Consider the following 17,407-nt stretch of genomic DNA (forward strand, 5'->3'; position numbering starts at 1 on the left):
CTCTAAAACCTAATGCTGGTATGGATATGTGGTATAAGGTACTGTCTTAGATTGCTCATTGAACTGTAATGTGATTTACCTTTTTAGCCTTCTGTTCCAGAAGTCTCTATATTGATATGTAATATTAAAATCTGATAATATCTACTAAATTTTTAAAAAGCTATTCCTTTCCTAGAAAGCTATTCTGTAGAGGCAAAAAACCAAGCAAACGAACAAACAAAAAACAATTTGTAAGAGCTTATACATAAAGATATATATGGCAGAATTGCTCAGGGTAATGAAAAACAAAAGTAAAAGCAGTATGAAAAACCCAACTCTGAATATGTGTGTATGAGTATGTATATTAATATATATGATCTATAAAGATTATTAAAATGTGGAGAAAAATACACATGGACATACACTAAGTTGTTAATCAGGATTGTCTGAAGGGAAGGGGTTGGGATGGGCTCCCGCAATTAGGAAAAAGAAAGTGATGGATGAGAGAAACGTGTCCATGCTAAAACATTACAAGAAATAATTCCACTTACAAGGAAGAAAAAAAAAGCATAAATTAAAATATGTCCCTTGTTATAGCAGTAGAAATTAAAAGATGACTGTTGTTTTGTTTTGTTTTAACCTATTTTGGATCAAGTAGAAAGATTATATATCAGTATTTAGAGAATTCCTATTTATGACAAGAAAACTAAAAATCAAATTAATAAAACCACATCATAAACTAAGTTTTTTAAAAAATACAGCTGCATGTAGAATCAATAAACTAGATTTTTAAGCTTATTCAAAATAAGCCCAAATATATTGAATAAAATAAATGAAATAATGATTTTGGAAATTAAGTAAGCCATTCATATTTTCTCATAGTGGAGCTTTTACATTATTTGAAATGGGATGAAAGCCAGGAAACTTGTTTCTAGCCAATAATTAGCTAATTGAAAGTGAACAATCCAGGAATCTGTTCATTTAAATTAGGCTGTGGTAAGTCTTAAAAAAAAACTAGAAATTTTGAGTAAACTGTTGAGTAAAATTTTAAGTTAAACTGTCTTTTTTTTTGGTAGTTTGCTTGACTTCACTTTAAACTGCTAGAAGCTGATCCTTTTTATGTTCATATTTAAGGAAGTGCTGAAGGTCATATCACTCAAAGCCAACCCCATCAGGCATCCTACCAAGATAATCTATGAACAGGTCAGAGGTGGAAATGAAACAGAGAAGAGGCAGATTTTACCAGTCCAGTTCAAGGAATTTCTCACTCTCCTCATAGAGGACCTCTTTTCAATGGAAAGGGAAAGGGCTGCACTGTGAAGACAATGGAATTCCCTCCATTTTATGTAGATTTATTTTTTCATGAGATAAAAGTAACAAAGCGTTTGTATCCTTTATACAGAATATAATGTTTTATTGAAAGTAAATTATTTGGGGTTTACTAGTGCTCAGCTGAACTGTGTCCCCTCCAAATTTCTGTGTTGAAGTCTTAACCCCCAACATGACTGTATTTGGAGACAGGGCATGTGAGGAGGTGATAAAGGTTAAATATCATAAGAGTGAGGCCCTATCCAATAGAGATGGGGGGCTTGTAAGAAGAGGAAGAGATACTGAAACAGGAGGGAAGGGGCAGGGCACAACCTTTAAAAGAATAACATAGCCCGAGGACATGACATAAACTGATTAGAACCAAATAGGTCCAAGATGGTGGTTGAGTCAATTTCCATTAGACCTTGAGCCTCAGTATACGCTCATTGTAACACATCAGCTAAATGACACACCCACAGGCGCCATGACAGTTCCAAGGCTGACCATAAAGGTCAAAAAGTGGGTGGTAGCCCAATTCCTGGAAATCCCCACCCCTTCCCCAAAATAGCTGGAATACTCCTCCCACTCATTAGCCTATGAAATTACCCACCCCCCAACAAACTGACAACCCCATAACCTGGGGCCGCTCTCGCCTTCTGAGATGGCCCACACTCTGTCTGTGGAGTGTGTTTCTCTCTAATAAATGCACTTCTTACCTATCACTTTGTCTTTCACTGAATTCTTTCTGTGATGAGACATCAAGAACTGGAGCTTCATTAAGTTCTGAGACCAGGTATGCGACCTCAGTTAAAAGACCGTGGGTTCAAGTCCCAATCTGCATTGCACGGTTTCAATACCAGAGCTCTCTCTCTCTACCTTATAAGGACATGGAGAGAAGGTGGCCGCATGCAAGCCAGGAAGGGCGCTCTCACTGGAAACTGAATGCTGCCAGAACATTGATCTTGGACTTTCCAGCTACCAGAACTGTGAGAAAATAAATTTTGTTTAAGCTATCCAGTCTATGGTAATGACAGCGTGAGCAGACTAAGACAACTAGTAAAACAATGTGTCAGTTTTCTATTTCATTTGTGGTTGCTTTGATTCTTTTGATATCTGAAAAAGTGATGAACATTCATTTGAATCAATAGTTTCATTATAGCAACTGTTTTTCTAATTTAATGAGTAGATTTAATATCAAATTCACCATGTTTGAAAGCTACTATGATTTTATTATTTTTTTTATTATTATTTTAAAATAAATTTATTTTATTTATTTATTTTTGGCTGCATTGGGTCTTCATTGCTGCGTGCGGGCTTTCTTTAGTTGCGGCGAGCGGGGGCTACTCTTCGTTGTGGTGCGCAGGCTTCTCATTGCAGTGGCCTCTCTTGTTGCCGAGTGAGGGCTCTAGGCACGCGGGCTTCAGTAGTTGTGGCACGTGGGCTCAGTAGTTGTGGCTTGCGGGCTGTAGAGTGCAGGCTCAGTAGTTGTGGCGCATGGGCTTAGTTGCTCCGTGGCATGTGGGATCTTCCCGGACCATGGCTTGAACCCGTGTCCCCTGCATTGGCAGGTGGATTCTTAGCCACTGTGCCACCAGGGAAGCCCTACTATGATTTTATATTGCAATTTCTTTTTAAATTTTTAGTGAATATTTGGAAAATAAGAATTTTGCATTTTTTATTTTTTATACTTAAAAATCACATTTATATAATTTTTCCAGTGTGGCATTTGAGATGATGATAGTTAAAGCTGAGTTGACACAAAATTTAGCCTCTCCTTTATGTTTAAGGACAGATGCTTAAAAGTTAGTCTCTAGACGTCAGTATTTCAAACTCAGAAGTATAAGGAGTTTGTTGAACATCAGCTCCAAGATTTTTCTTATATAAACCAAAGCACTGATTCAAGGGGATTTAAATGACTTACACTCAGTTATAAATTTTGTCAGTGGTGAGAAAGGGGAAAATTTGCCGGCATAGTGGCTATGGAAGAATAAATGAGAATTGGAACAGAAACCACATGTTGCAAAGTGTATCCTGAATCACAAAATAAAGGGTGTCAGAGAAAATTACGTTTATCACACACCATCTAAACTCTCATTCTTTTAGCACTGGTTTATTTAGACCCTTCTAGTTTAGATAAAACCACAGGTAAACTGATAAACAATAATTCCACATGGATTTGTAAATCCTAAAGATAAAGACCTCCAATAGTTCCAGCAACTCCCTAGGTTACACAATCTGACCAGTCTCTCTCAAGGTCACCCTAGGAATCCAGCATCTAAAACTCTACTAACTTCACCCACCTCCCTTTGAGGTATTGTAAGCAGATAGGGTAGTGAGTCCCCAGAGGAAGAGACCAGGCATGGGCTTTCTTGACATAAGAGAAGCCATTTTTGGCTCAAGGCATTTTGTGATCTAAGCTTGGCCACAGTGCTTGCCCTTGAACGGGTCTCAGTAATTAATGATCTTAAGAGAAGTGAGGGAAGGCAGGAACAAAGGAAAAGCAGTTAAGAAACAATAGTTCAGTGATAAAACATTCTTAGTTCCTCCTCAAGGGATATACATAACAATCTGATACACATCTTTGAGTTCTGCAGGAACTAAGACCCCCAACCAGGTGGAAGATGGAATGATGATGATGACCATTTCTGACTTCAGTCAACTGAAGTTTGGACTCTGTCCACCTTTGCCCCAATTCTATGCTGAATTTTTCTCTGCTCAAGCCCCTTCATGAACATGCATACAATGCCCAAGCCCCTTTATAAGTAATCATGTACATTTAGCTTAAAAATTCCAAAATTTTGCAGTTCGGGGAGATGCTGCTTTGGGAAAGATCCCTGGTGTTCTCCTTACTTGCTGCAAGTAATAAATTCTTCCTTTTCCTGCTCTTTGGCTTGGTTGCGTCTTTTGGCTCGACACCCACCAAGAGATGGACCCAGTTTTCGGGTAACATTTTGTATAGACAAACTTATTTAATATAATAAATCATACCTGACATAATTATATATCATTATATTATAATATAATGCATGAAACATGGTACATTGTACATATTCATGTAATAGTTTGACAGGTCCATTTAAATGGTTATTCTTTTTCTATTTTTCTTTTTATATTCAGTTAAAATTAGAAGTTCTAAAATCAGAGAGCAAAGTAAGTAATACATTTTTAGAAGTTAAAATGTTACATGGTAAAAGTATCTTTTTCATGAAAATAAATACTTTTTGTCATATAACTATCATGTCAGATTAAAAATTGCTTGGCAAGCTATAATGAAAAACACATCTTTACCACGCAGAAATTAAACGATTTTACTAAACTAACTTCATCTCCCTGAGCCTTTGTTTTCTCATTTGTAAGTTTGGGATAGAGACGAAAAGAGCAGAAAATTGTAATCAGGTGAGGCTACTGGTCTTAGTGACTGAGATGGTAAAACAGTACCTGATCCCTTCTACTCTCTCTTCAATTGTCTGGTGTGAAGTAAAATTCATATTTTATGACAAGGCAAGAAAAATTTAAACATAAAAATTCTTCTCTGCCCTTTGGCCTCCTCTCTCCCCCCACTGTGCATTGTGTATCTGTATTATGCATCGCCCAAGCCTCCCCCAGCAGCAGGAACACCTGCACAACCGTAAAGTGCAACATTCTCCTAGCATCAAACAGCTTCTTAAAAGATAGCATTCCTTCTTGATCTTGTAAGGGGTCACATGACCTACCACGATGACACTTAGATCTGGATTACGTAAACTGTCAATAATACATCATTTGATGTACAGCCCTCTGTCTCAAAAAACTTACATAACTGTGCTTTGAATTCTAAGGGGTGGAACAATTCTTAGAGCTTTCTGAGATACTCTTCCCGGGTTATAATCCTCAAATTTGGCTCAAATAAAAATTTCCATTTCTTTCTTAGATCAACTGATTAATTTTTCATTAACACTAGTTTGTCAATGTTTCCGTATTCTGTTTCTGCACCTCCCCTTTTTTCCCCATGAATCATTTCCCAAGGCTAGAAAACAAAACAAAACAAAAAAAATCAAGTTACTTCCTAGGCCTCTAGGCAAATTCTCATCACTCTTTCAATATAGTTCAGGCTAGGCATACTTACTTTCCTATGACAGGTTCTGCTCTATCTGATAAAGAATTATCATCAGCCTTTCCTTGTTATGGAAACAAATTAAAGGTATAAAAACAGAGAACATAAAAAGACAGTTCAACTTTAAAAAATATTATCTTCCCTGGATTTTTAATATACACCTTCTCACCAAATGTTCTTGTTTATTATTAGGAAGATTACGAAACACTGCAACTATATATTTTCACAATAAACTCGTTATCCATTTTCATTCAAATGAGACGTTTTTACCACTCAATGTAATATTGACTTTTGGAAGCCCACCAAAAGTGATAAACCAGGGTTAGCACAAATTATGTTGTTCCCTTACCTGAGAATCAAATGAGTCCTCTGCATTGTTGCTGACAGAATGAATATCCTTACATTGCCATGTTTTACTCAGAAATCAGGTGCGTTACTATCACACATGACAAAATATCCTTTGCTACTCTTCAATCTTCAGTCTGAAATGATAAATTATAAAAACATTCTTTTTAGGGTTTTAAAAAATCACAACTAGTATGAATTACTTTTGCATTTTCTTTAACAAACTTTGATAGAAACGACTTAAAAAATGTCTTTGTAACTTATCTATTGTAATAGATGGGAAAACATACCCAATTAAGTAAAAATTAAAAGCATAAGCACTGAGTTGACAAAGATAAAGCCAGATAATATTTAATTATGTGATAAATTGATTATGTAGGCAATATTGGAAATTATGAGAAAAAAATTCTCAAAATATTTTTCCCCTTTTGGTGACAGAATTTTTAAGCTGTGAATTAATGACATTGTGTTTTTATCTTTCCACTTCTCATTGCCTTATTTTAAATTTCCATAAATCATGTCTAATTTTCTCTAGCCAAAAATGAATGAAATGACAAAAGCTTTTAATGATTTATAAAGCAGTAAAAGAACCAACCTAAAATTGTATTCAGTCAGCAAAGGCAGAAACTCTGATTTATTTTTTTGATTGATACTCACATTTTTATAATAATTATAAAATAAAACATATGTCTAGTTCAAACGGATTATTTGGCTTCAAGTATTTTATAGAGGCTCTGAGTTTGTGCAGACATGTAGGACTATAGTTCAGATTCATGTTGGGAAAAATCTTATAATGCCAAATGTTTTGATTGGAATGAGTAGCTGAGTTTAAATAAATGTAGTTTATTTATATTTATATGCTATCACAAATGAAGAGTCCTTTAGAATTCATTTATTCCTTGTTCTCAAATGAAACTCCATAGATATCTGCATAATCATTACTTTTGAATCTTAACAATAGGCTATGTCATATTTGGCTCCAGGCCTACTGGAAGGCAATCAAGAAGTTCTACTGATTTTAAGGAAAACTGTATGAAAGTTTCAGATGTCAATCTCTTAATCCAAATTTTTGTGTCAATGGCTTCCTAATTCTAACTAAACTAAGTTCCAAATTCTCTGCCTGCATTGAAAAATTTCCACTTTGGGGACTGTTATGAACTGAACTGTGTCCTTTTAAATTCATATGTTGAAGCCCTAAGCCCAAAGTGACTGTATTTATAGAGAGGACCTTAAAGGAGGTAATTAAGGTTAAATGATGTCCTAACATTTGGGGCCTAATCCTATAAGACTGGTATCCTTATATGAAAAGAGAGGGACACCAGAGCTGCTCTCTCTCTTCACATGCACACAGAGGAAAGATCATGTAAGGACACAGGAAGAAGGTAGCCATTAACAAGCCAGGGAAAGAGGCTTCACCAGAAACCAAATGTGGTGGCAAACTCTATCTTGCATTTCTAGCCTTCAGAACTGTGAAAAAATAAATTTTTGTTGTTTAAGCCACCCAGTCTGTGGTATTTCGCTATGGCAGTCCAAGATGACTAATACAGAGACCTAGTCTCCCTGTCAGTCTTGTTGCCGCCTTCTATTGTAACTACATTCATATTAGTATCTTTCACTTATAGTCTTGCTTCTTCTTACTTATCTCCCACATTATTTTTTATTATATAAGTTTCAGGTGTACAGCATCATAATTATACCTCTGTATACACTAGAAAGTGACCACCACCTCCAGTCTAGTTGCCATCCATCAACATATAGTTGATCCTTATTATCCACTTCACCCATTCCCCAAGCCACTTCCCCTCTGGTAAACACTAATTTGTTCTCTGTATCTAAGAGTTTGTTTTTGTTTGCTTTATTTATTTATTTTGCTTTTTAAGATTCCACATATGAGTGAAATCATACAATATTTGTCTTTCTTGACTTATTTCACTAAGCATAATACCTTCAAGTTCCATCCATGTTGTCACAGATGGCAGGAGTTCATCTTTTTTATGGCTGAGTAGTATTCCATTGTATAAAGACCAGAAGTTTATCCATTGATCCGTTGAGGACACTTAGGTTGCTTCCATATCTTGGTTATTATAAATGAAGCTGCACTGAACATAGAGGAGCATATATCTCTTTGAATTAGTGTTTTTGTGTTTTTCAGATAAATATCTAGAAGTGGAATAGTTGGGGCATATGGTAGTTCTATTCTTTTTTGACAAACTCCATACTGTTTTTCATACTGGCTGCACTATTACAGTCCTAATAACAGTGTATGAGGGTTCCTTTTTCTCCACAAGCTCTCCAACATTTGCTATTTCTTTTCTTCTCAATAGTAGTCATTCATTCTAACAGGTGTGAGGTGATATCTCATTGTGGTTCTGATTTGCATTTTCCTAATAATTTGTGCCATTGAACATCTTTTCACGTACCTGTTGACCATCTGTGTGTCTTCTTTGGAAAATGTCTGTTCAGATCCTTTGCCCATTTTTAAAACCAGTTTGTTTGTTTTTTTCTTGTGAGTTGTATGAGTTCTTTATATATTTTGAATATTGACACCTTATCAAACATATGATTTGCAAATTTCTTCTCTCATTCAGTAGGTTACCTTTTCATTTTGATAATGGTTTCCTTCTCTGTGCAGAAACTTTTTGGTTTGATATAGTCCCATTTGCTTTTGTTTCCTTTGCCTTTGGAGTCAGAGCCACAAAAAAGTCATCAGGTCTGATGTCAACTAAGTTACTGCCTATGATTTCATCTAGGAATTTTGTGGTATCAGGTCTTACATTCAAATCTCTAATCCATTTTGAGTTAATTGTTGTGTATGGTGTAAGATAGGAGTCTAGTTTCTTTTTTTTTTTTTTTTCCCTCATGTGTCTATATAGTTTTCCCAGCACTATTTATTGAAGAGACTATCTTTTATTCATTGTATATTCTTTGCTCATTTGTTTTAATTTAATTGTCCATGTACATGTGAGGTTATTTCTAGGATCTCTAGTCTTTTCCATTGATCTGTGTGCCTGTTTTTGTTCCAGTACCATACTATGTTGATTACTGTACCTTGGTAGTACAGCATGAAATCAGGGAGCATGATACCTCCAGCTTTGTTCTTTCTCAAGAATGTTTTGGCTATTCAGGATATTTTGTGATTCCACATAAATTTTAGAATCATTTGTTCTAGCTCTGTGAAATATGCCATTGGAATTTTGATAGGAATTGCACTGATTCTGTAGATGGCCTTGGGTAGTATGGACATTTTAACAATATTAATTTTTCCAATCCATAAACATGGAATAGGTCTCCATTTATTTGTGTCTTCTTCAGTTTCTTTCATCAATGTCTTATAATTTTCAGTGCACAGGTCTTTCACCTCCTTGATTAAGTTCATTCCTAGGCATATTATTCTTTATAATGCAATTATAAATGGGAATGTTTTCTTAATTCTGATGGTTTGTTATTAGTGTATAGAAATGTCACAGATTTCTGTATATTGATTTTGTATCCAGGAACTTTACTGAGTTCATTTATTAGTACTAACAGTTTTGTGGTGGAGTCTTTATGTTTCTTTATATATAGTATCATGTCATCTGCAAATAGTGACAGTTTTACTTCTTTTCCAATTTGGATGCCTTTTGTTTCTTTTCTTGCCTAATTTCTGTTGGTAGGACTTCCAATACTATGTTGAATAAAAGTGGCAATAGTGGTCATCCTTGTCTTGTTCCTGATCTTAGAGTAAAAAATTCCAGCTTTTCACTGTTGAGTATGATGTTAGCTGTGGTTTGTTATTATGCTGAGGTATGTTTCCTCTATACCTACTTTGTTGAGAGTTTTTATCATAAATGGATGTTGAATTTTGTCAAATGCTTTTTCTGCATCTATTAAAATATCATATGATTTTTGTACTTCATTGTGTTAATGTAACATATTGATTGATATGCAGATGTTGACCCATCATTGCACCCCTGCAATAAATCCTATTTGATTGTCGTGTATAATCCTTTCAGTGTTTTGTTAAATTTGGTTTGCTAATATTTTGTTGAGGATTTTGCATCTATATTCATCAAGGATATTGGTCTGTAATTTGTGTGTGTGTGTGTGTGTGTGTGTGTGTGTGTGTGTGTGGTGTCCTTGTCTATTTTTGTTTTAATCAGGGTAATGCTGGTTTCATAAAATGTGTTTGGAAGGTTTCCTTCTTCTTCAATTTTTTGGAAGAGTTTGAGAGAGATAGGTATTAGCTCTTTTCTGAATGTTTTGGAGAATTCACCAATGAAGCCATTTTATCATTTTAATTATAATATGTCTTAGGGTGTGTCTCTTTGGGTTCATTTTATTTGGAACTTTCTGGTCTTCCTGTACCTAGATGTCTATTTTCTTCCCCAGATTAGGGAAATTTTCAGCTACTATTTCTTCAAACAATTTTTCTGGCCCTTTCTCTCCTTCTTCTCCTTTGGGGACCCCTATAGTGCAAGTCTCATTCTGTGGATGTTGTCCCAAAAGTCCCTTAAGGATCTTCCCCTTTTTAAATTCTTTTTTCATTTTTCTGTTCTGTTTGGGTGAGTTCCATTGTTTTGTCTTCCAGATCACTGATTCATTCTTCTACCTCATCCAGTCTGCTGTTGAACCCCTCCAGCATTTTATTTTTCAGTTCAGTTATAACTTCTGTTTGGTACTTTCTCACATTTTCTGTCTCTTTATTGAAAATCTCACTGTGTTCATCCATTCCTCTCCTGAATTTGGTGAGCATCTTTATGACTGTTACTGCAAACTCTATGTCAGGTAGATTGCTTATCTCCATTTTGTTTAGTTCTTTTTCTGAAGTTTTGTCTTGTTCTTTCAGTTGGAACATATTCCTTTGTCTCCTCATTTTGCCTAATTCTCTGCTTTTGTTTCCATGTATTAAGTATATCACCTATCTCTCCCAGTCTTGAAGAAGTAGCCTTATTTAGGGGACAAACTGTGGGGCTCAGGAGTACAATCTGCCTGGCTTCCAGAGCCAGGCACTCAAGAGGTGTCCCCTATGTGAGTTGCTTGTGCCCTTCTGTTGTGGTGGAGCTGCAGCTGCTGTGAGGCACCTGTGGGGAGGGTTGGGCCCTGGGCTGGCTATAGGACCTGGTGGGGGCTGCCATGGGGTACTGTTGGGCAGGGCTATCACTGGGCCAGCTGGGAGGCCCAGCTAAAGTACAGTGGTGGGGGCTCTCTCAGCAGGGTATGCCCACTGGTGCCAAAAGCAGAGAATTCCAAAATAGTCCCCTCCTATGCCAGTATGAGTAAGGTAGCCTGAGATTGCATAAATAGCACCTGCCAGTGACTCAGTCCCCAAGGAGTGTCTCAATTGTTTTCTGCCTCTCTGGCAGATGCCTCAAGATTAGTAGGCTCCTTTCACCTATCGTCCATGCCTTTCTCAATCAGATGTTTCTGTGCTGGTTTTTGGGTTGTGAGAGTCTGCTCATGAGCCCTTTAAGAGCGGGTTTTCTCTTCCCTGCAGTTCTATAGTTTTCCTGGGCATATTCCCCATTGGTTTTTCAAAGTCAGTTGTCTTGGGAGCTCATCTCTCCTGTGCAGGATCTAGGGAGTGGGGTGCCTGATGTGGAGTTCAAATCCCTTGCTCCTCAGGGAAAAGATCCATACCTTTGTGATCCCTCCTGACTGTGGATTGCCACAGCAGGGGTGTGGGTTTTTCCTTGGCAAGCCCATATCCTACCCATCTCAGTGCTATTCTTTTATCCTTTGTTTTGGAGGTTCTGTTCATTCAGTTTTCAGGTCCTTTTTGGAGGGAATTATTCCATATGTTGTTGTAGACTTGTTGTGTCTGTGGGAGGAGCTGCATTCAGGATCTTCCTACACCACCATCTTAAATCCTCCTTCCCCTTATTTCCCACATTTAACTGCTAGCATTGTCCCTAAACTTTAAAGCCTATGTCAAATCCCCCTCGAAAATATTTTTTTTTCCTATTTCTCATATATTCCTCTCCCCTGAAAGCATATAATCTCTCCTGCTTGGAGCTCCATTAATACTTCCCATATCTCCAGTATAGATATAATATATTGACTAACATTTTATCTATTTGGACATCTGTCTCATCTTCCCTATTACATTAATTAAACAATATATAAATTTGTTAACTCTTTTTGCAGGTCTACTATGTGCCAATTTATGATTACCTGTTAGGTGTTTTTCTTTTCAATGACTGTCTACAGAGCATTGAATACAGAAAGTATTAAGTAATATTGAGTTCTATTTATTTGAGTTGGTTTTGTATCAGGCTAGATAACTAGTATAATCCATGTGCAATTATCAGAAAATATCAAGATATGTAACTAAACAAAGGTAAGCAACACAAACTAATTTACTTCTCACTACACTGTATGGCTTCCTTTATGTTGAAATCCTTTATGTGGAACTCATGTGAGCTCACTATTGAATTTGTGGGGATAAGAATCAATTCTCTCATTTAGAAAGAAGAAGCTATGTAAAATTTTGCCCCAGATTCTTTACTTAAAATAGTTCCCAGTAGAGAACATTTTCTTTCTAATTTTTCTTCTCACTCCAGCTGCCTAAAAATCCTTTTTTTTCTCTTGCTATCATTTTATGAATTATTCTGTGTCTGGCCTTAATACAAGATTTCATGGAATAATAGGATATATCTGGATATATATCTGTCTCTTATAGATGTACCTATATTCTAATGGAGATTACGGAATGCAAAGTAAACATTAGTAGGCTGAAAATTACGAGCCTGAAGATAGCTTTTATAATATTTATCTTGAAAATTTAAGTTGACACACCATTTTAGGTTAATTACTAGTTTTTTTTTTTTACCTTTTAAAGCATATGTGAAAAATTTCACAACGTATTATAGAGCTATTTTTTGCCTAGATGAGGTTAGCATCTTTAATAGAAAATATTTTTTGACACATTCTACATTTCAGAATGTATACCAAATCAATTTGCCTGCCTCCTATGTAAGTAGTATACTTCTCCAGCCAGTTGGTTTTAGGTTTGGTCATGTGACTTACTTTCCCACTAAAATATGAGCAAAAGGCACAGTGTACCAGTTCTGAGCAGAAGCTTTAATAGTCATTGTGTATGTCTGTCAATTTCTTATTCTCGCCCTTGCCATGAAAGAGTAGCATATACTGAGAGGTTGCTCCTTTAGCCTTGAACCCAGCGTGGAGAAACATGAGGAGCAGATCCACAGTCCCAAATCAGAAAACCTAAGTCTAACACAGTTTAAGTAGAACCAAAGACATGAGAACAATTTTGTAAGAGAGACAGAAGTTTGCTCTTGTAAGCCACTGAGATTTGGGTTTATTGACTAAGAATTTAGATATTATAATGCCCATTATTATATATCTACCAAAGACAATCTTTATTATTTAAAACCTGACAAATAATTGACTGGAGCTCAAGAGACATCCAGGTCTAGCTTATATTTATGTATTTATCTCTGGTTAGAATATTTAAAAATTTAACAAATTATATATTTTAGGCTCATATTCTTTAAATTTTGTACCAGAGACTTCTACTTCTTGGTAAGATAGAGTAGGTATACTTTTAAAATTCTTATCGCGAAGTTCAACTAAAAGTCAGGACATACTACATAAAACAAACATAAGAAGACTCTGAAACATGGAGAGAAGGTGATGAGTTTTTCAGGGACCTCAGAAACTAAGGAAAAACAGTGGTTAGTACCCTGGGTTTTCTTTTCGTCTCATATATCCCAGACTTGAACCTGAAGAAACAGGCAACAAAGAACCCTGACAAAAAATTTACAACAAAAGCTTGCTCTCCTTCATTAAAGGAGCAGCTTAGCAAGACAGAACCTTTAGACAGTAACTGCTTTACTTCAGCTGAACATCACAGAAAAAACTGTGGCCTCATTCCAATGACACCAGGAAAGGCTGACTGAGGAACCTCAACTTCCACACCTGCAAGGTTGCCATGAGGCAACTCAACACCTCCACTGGGATGATGTCAGAATGCCAAATAGAGAATTTCATCTCTGCTAGATGGCAACAAAGTGACCGCCTTGCTCCCTCTCCACTAAAGTAGTGTCAAAAGGAGGCCTAGAGAAGAGTTGGAATGTTTACCATGGCCATTCTCACCATGATGCCACTGGAGCCCAAAGAGGGTCTGAAATTCCCACCCCACCCAGTAGTAATGAAGAACCTTCCCTGTCCTTGAATATCACTTCAAGTACAACAGTACAGACTGGCTGAAAGTAAAATGATGGAAGAAAGATATTCAATGCAAACATTTATCAAAAGAAAGCAAGAATGGCCGCATTAATATCAGATAATGTAAACTTCAGAGCAAAGAAAATTACCAGAGACAGAGAGGAACATTATATAATGATGAAAGGGTCAATCCACTCCACCCAGAAAACACAGCCATCATAATTGTGTATGTACCAAACTGTTAATAAGTTGCAAAATATGTAAAACAAAAGCTGAGAGAACTGAAAGAAAAAATGAACAAATTCACTATGATAATTGGAGACTTCAACACCCCTTTTAAAATTTCAACTAGAAAGAAAATCAGCAATTATTTAGAAGAGCTAAACAACACTAGCAATCAACAGGATCTTATTGACATTTATAGAACATAAAAAGTCCCAATAACAGTAGAAAACACATTCTTTTCACATGCTCATGGAACATATACCAAGACAGACCATATCTTGGGCCATAAAATGAACCTCAACAAACTTTAAAACTTGAAATTATACAGAGTGTGCACTCTGACCACAATGGAATCAAACTAGAAATCAATAATAGGAAAATAAAAAGAAAATCTTCAAACACTTGAAAATTAAATCACATACTTTTAAGTAATCCATGAATAAAAAAAGAAGCCTTAGAAGAAATGAAAAATACATTAAACTTAATGAAATATCAAACATTTCATACCATGTTTGGTGAACATATCAAATTTTGTGGATCATAGCTAAAGCAGAGCTGAGAGGAAAATTTTATAGCACTAAATGCATTCGTTAGAAAAGAACAAAAGTCTTAGTACAACGATCTAAGCATCTACCTCAAAACAGAGAAAAAGAAGAGCAAAATAAACCTGATGAAAACAGAAAAAGGAAATGATAAAAAGAAGTCAATTAAATTAAAAACAGGAACACAGTAGAGAAAATCAATGAAACTATGAGCTGGTTCTTTGTAAAGTCTAATAAAATGGACAAATCTCTAGCAACACTGACAAAGAAAAAATAGAGATGACACACATTAAATATCAGAAATTATATGGGATATTATTACAGACGCTGTGGACTTCAAAAGGACAATAAGGACATGCACCAAAGAATTCTACTTACATAATGCACATCATTCTACTTACTTACACAAAACAGACCAATTCCTCAAAGAACACAAATAACCACAACCCACCTGATATGAATTAGATAAATTGAATATCCCTATGACTACTAAGGAAATTTAATTTGTAATTTTAAAACTTTTAGAAAAGAAATGTCAGGGTCCAGATGATTTCACCGGAAAATCCTACAAACATTAAAGAAGAATTAACAACAATTCTATAATCTCTTTGTAGAAAACAGAAGAGAAGGGAACACTCCTCTATTCATTTAGGAAGCTTGGTTCCCTGATACCAAAACGAGATAAAGAAAGTACCTTCCCTCCATTGCCCCAACCCAGAAAGAAAGAAAGAAAGAAAGAAAAAGATCAATAGTTCTCCTAAATATAGACACAAAAATCTTTAAAATATTAGCACATAGAAATAAGCAAAATATAAAAATATTATACACCATGACCAAGTATCCTGGGATACCAGTCTAGTTCAATATTTTAAAATCAATCAATATAATCCACCATATTAACAGGCTAAAGAAGAATAATTGCATCATCATATTCAATCCAGAAAAAAAAGTTGACAAAGTTTAATACTCATTCATGATAAAAGCTCTCAGAAAAGTAGGAATAGAGGGGAAATCCCTCAATTGATCTAAAAAAAGAACACAGCTATCATTATCCTTAATAGTAAAAGAGTGATTACTTTCTTCCTAAGATTGGAAACTAGGCAAAGATGTCTATTCTCACCACTCTCATTCAACATAGTGCTGGAAGTTCTAACAAGTACTATAAGGCATGAAAATGTAAATAAAAGGCATAAAAACAGAGAAGAAAGAAATAAATCTGACCTTACTTGCAGATGACATAGTTTTCTACATAAAATCGTAAGGACTCTAACAATTACTCCATATTGAATCCTTTATTGTCATCTTATTGGTCTTATTCCAATAGGTTTCATGAGAACATGGTATGAGAGTGCTAACAAAAGACATGGCTCTGAAGAGTTTTCAGTTATCTTCATCTGTTTTGTTCCCAGCATATTCAACTTTATTTAGATAGGATATTTAATGTTATAATGATTTGAAGTTAAAAGAATAGATTATTTAGATCCCTCTACTGTTGTTGTTTAAGATAGTTCCAGGGTCAAGCCTTAAGATGAGTTCCTGGGCCTTAAAAAAAAAAAAGGGGGGGGGGTAGACTAGAGAGAGACTCATGGGGGGAAGACAAAGAAAGATAGACGAAGCCAAGATAATTTTAAAGACACATTCCAAAGCCAACTTCCTAAGAATTGAAAGGCCATCCAACGAGAGGTGTATGGAAAGGTTAGACTGTCTTTGTGAATTTGAGCATCCTTTGGAATCCAAGCCTGTTTATGATTAGCTGTAAGGCTTACCTGATAATTGATTATTTCTGCATGCCTTTCTAGATGTGGTTGAGAACAATAAAAGGTTATAAAATACAACTTTAAGAAATATTGAAATGGGGATTAAATTTTGCTGCTTCCCATCCTCCAAAGAAATCTTTCATCCCATAGCTTTAAACTCTGACAATCTAACTTAGCTTCCTTTCTTTTGACTGAAGTCATGACATTCTTTCTCTTGAGTTGTATGCCTGGAAGTAAGACTGGTATTTTTCCTTTCAGCTAAACATTATTCTGGGCCAAAGGTATACTGTGCAAATAAAACTGTTCTGCCCAAGTCTGGAATATCCATTTTTCTCTTCTTGTACAATTGCTTCCAGACAGCAACTTAGATTCTTGGTGTGATCTGAACATATTTAGAAATCACATTTATAAATCCTCATTGTAATTTGTATGCCTATTGATTGGGCGTTAAGTCCAAGCTGGGGAACAAAATTATTTAGTATGCTACATCATTTATCTAAAGCAAATAGGAAAAATATATGTTTGTTTTAGATAATGTTCAATGGAATAGGAAAATCATGACTTGTTAAGTGGTGTCCCCTTGGAGTCTTAAAGAATTCTTTTCATTAAAGAGCTACTTTGGATTATACATACACATATATATGTACATTTATACAAGGTGAGAAAGTGAGATAAAGAGAGAGCGAGCCAACAAACAACTTAAATGTAAAATGATATCATTAAAAGGATCCTGATGAAATCCTGGTGAAGGGTATACGGAAATTCACTTGTATTATATTTGCAACTTTTCTTTAGGTTTAAATTTTAAGTTTAAAATTATTTACAACTTTTAAGAAGTGATATTTTGGATATGAAACTTCATGAAAACTCTTCCAAAGTAAGATTTATTCGGGGGCAAAGGTGATAGTTGGTGTCTCCACTTGTGTATAGATATATAAATAGAATAATGCTTATGATATTAATGCTTATTAACATTTAAAGATAGCTCCATG

At 35.5% G+C, this 17,407-nt stretch overlaps 1 long non-coding RNA gene across 1 annotated transcript in view; it reads right to left on the reverse strand.

Annotated features, from left to right (window-relative positions):
* LOC103011077 (uncharacterized) overlaps nt 1-17,407 on the reverse strand; it is a 222,044-nt gene that overhangs the window by 55,650 nt on the left and 148,987 nt on the right. The window contains exon 4 of the long non-coding RNA XR_450991.2: nt 5,730-5,862. This is a non-coding gene — a long non-coding RNA (uncharacterized LOC103011077). The remainder of the gene's footprint in view (nt 1-5,729; nt 5,863-17,407) is intronic.

This window comes from Balaenoptera acutorostrata, chromosome 6 (genome assembly GCF_949987535.1).
Source record: "Balaenoptera acutorostrata chromosome 6, mBalAcu1.1, whole genome shotgun sequence".
Classification (NCBI taxonomy): Eukaryota; Metazoa; Chordata; class Mammalia; order Artiodactyla; family Balaenopteridae; genus Balaenoptera; species Balaenoptera acutorostrata.